Raw genomic sequence first — 3007 nt, forward strand, 5'->3', positions numbered from 1 at the left:
CAGAGTGCAGGCCCAACATTAGCGTCGAGTTTGCCAGCATAGGCTGAACATAGCACCGGCTTGCTTTTAACCCATGAGTTAGGCTAGAGGGGCAGGCTGGCTTCTCAGAGCCCCTACATGACCAGGCCCGGTAGGCACGACCCAAGCTCATCTAATGAGAGATTGTTCTTTTGGCTGGAGTAGCCCTTGTGCTGCTGACTCATCTTGGGAAACAGTGATGATGGCAGTTTGGCAAAGACTGGAGCACGCTACCGTGACTCATGCCACCGCATGTAAAAGCACCAAAAACATATTCCAAAACCAGACATAAATGATTCTGGGATCACTTGCCATTTTAGATTATTTGTTCCTGTGGTAAACTTGCAGAAGTTGGGATAAACATTGTTGAGGTGTCTACAACTGCAGCAAAGTGACATAATCTATCTTTGAGCTCCCTGGGTAGCCAGCTGCAACATGACTTGTATGAGGACAAATTAACTTTGAATATTAATTCACTTTCATTCTGGTTGAATACATTTGTACAAGAATTCAATACCCATATACTCTTTTCTTAAAAAAAATATTTTGGTTGTTTTTTGTTCCTCTTTTTTTTTGTTGTGTTAGAGATGTTAATTAACGTCCATATACTCTTTTCCCTGACTAGAAAGATAGACATTTCATTTATCTTTGAAGACAACAAAGTTAAAAAATTAACTCCCAAATGAATCAACCAGAGAAAATTGAATCACAATAGGACTCACAATTTTAGTATAAACACTCCAGAGTAGGCAGTGTGGGTAGTTTTCGAGTAAGAAGACCCAGATTTAATTTCACCAGCTATCTGATCTGGGTCCAGTCATTTAATCTAAGAGGATTTTCCCACCTGTAAAATGAGGATATTTATGCTTAAATCTCATGGTAACGTTTCCTACCATGTGCTAAGCATGGTTATGATGTTCTTTATCCTAATCCTCTGAATCATCCCTTAAGCGTTCTTAATGTTGAGTTGACTCCCATAGAGATCAAGATGAGATCAGACATGAACATGCATTCCCATATATGTGTATGAAATTAAACAAAGCCCCCCAATATATGTGTGCTTGTGCATTTTTATCTGGGCTTTCAACCAGGGACACATGTGAATCTCAGCATTTGGGGTGAAGATGGGGGCAAGGAAGGACAGAGGTGTGCAAATTTTGGGAAGAACATTTATCGTGATTCTGATGTTTGCTCCCCTGTCTAGTTTGTGAGATACCAATTTCAACAAAAAGGCCAAACCATCAGTTTATAGTAGTGATTTGAAAGTGTACTGTATACTTAAAGTAGAAGTTATATTAGAGAGAAATAAAAATTGAATTACCTAGGAATTTCCAGAGAAATGAAAGCATATATCTACACAAAGATTTGCACACAGATATTAATGGCAACTTTATTCATTATAGCCCCAAACTGCAAATAATCCAAAAAGCCCACTGTGACTGGGTTAAAAGGGATCATACATGCCAAACACATAAATGACTCTCAAAAACATGTTGCATGAAAGCCAGACATAAAAGGTGGTTCCATTTATATAAAATTCTTACCAATAATTTATATTGACAGAAAGATTGGTGATTGCCTTGGGGACCAGAGGTGAAGGGATGGATTGAACTGCAAAAGGAAGTGAGGAAACTTTTTTGATGATGGAAATGAAATGTACCTTGGTTGTGGTATTGGTTTCACAGATGTATACATTCTTTCCAAACTCATTAAGCTGTAAAATTCATAATGATTGTAGTTTATTGTACATAAAATTATGCCTTAATTCAATTTTTAAATCAATTTTATTAATAATCCCAACTCCTACTAGATGCCAGCAAATCTCACGGAGTATTTCTCATGTAATTAAAACTACACACCAACTCAAAAGCATATCCTTTGAGTTGCTTTTTTAGTAAGAATGATGGGATTGTACTGATCCTTCAGCACTATTCTCTTCCTTAGGCCACTTTTAAGAGGCAGTCAGAACTATACTTCAAAGTTAATTGTCATGCAGAGGCTGGAGTAACGACCTCAGCCCCATAAAAACCGTACCCTAATCCACCTTAAAACCTGATAGACCAAATTCATGTGATGTGACTTATCCAGTGGGTGTAGCCAGATTCTAGTCTGTGGCTATAGACTGTGTTATATAGAATTCCTGAAAGCTAGCTATAATTCCTCTCTTTACTGTAGAGCAGTGGTCAGCCACTGAAAACTATCCTAAATCAACTAAATCAGCCAACTTTTGAGAAAGAAGACAAGGGCACCTGTAAGCTTCCAGAGAAACAATGTTTCAAATTTATTTCACAGCTAATATGCCTCAGTACATATTTATATAGACACCAAGATGATTTGTGTTCTAAAATCCAATTATACACTAATTTCTAATTTTTTATTTCCATCTTTAGTGCCTAAGTAAGTTTTTAAATTGATGAACTATGTTAAAAGGTCAGTGGAATGTAAGCAAATACTTTGTATGCCCACAGTTCTTTATAATCTAGTGATAATGTAAGACCTTTAACAAACTTACTGTGAATCAATGATTTGCAAAAGCACTCGACCAAATTAAGCACTTTAGAACAGACTTTTCACTTGTTTTCTAACTATAGGCATGAATATTCTGTGTATTTTACCTTTCGTACCTTCTATGTATTATTGTAAATATTTCATGTATTATATTTTACAAAATCCGTATTTTTTAGAAAACTAAATTTATCATGATTTGCAAGATAAACAGTAAGACCATAGAGCATGTCCTATGAGTAAAGAAGAATAGTCAAAAATTTGCATTAACTTTTTAAAAATGAGTCTGCCTTGGAAATTACACGTTTTTCCTACATTTGAGCAAAAATACTGTGGACTCAGTTTTGTTGCATTTGGAAAGCTGAAGAAGAAGTGTAACATGTGACTAACCTGTTATGAGTAGAATGTTTTTAAAAGATAATTATTTGTTCCAAGTAATAACTTTCTAGAGAAGCTTGAAATGCTTGAAACACTTGAAACAGAA

Source organism: Camelus ferus, chromosome 12 (assembly GCF_009834535.1).
Source record: "Camelus ferus isolate YT-003-E chromosome 12, BCGSAC_Cfer_1.0, whole genome shotgun sequence".
NCBI lineage: Eukaryota > Metazoa > Chordata > Mammalia > Artiodactyla > Camelidae > Camelus > Camelus ferus.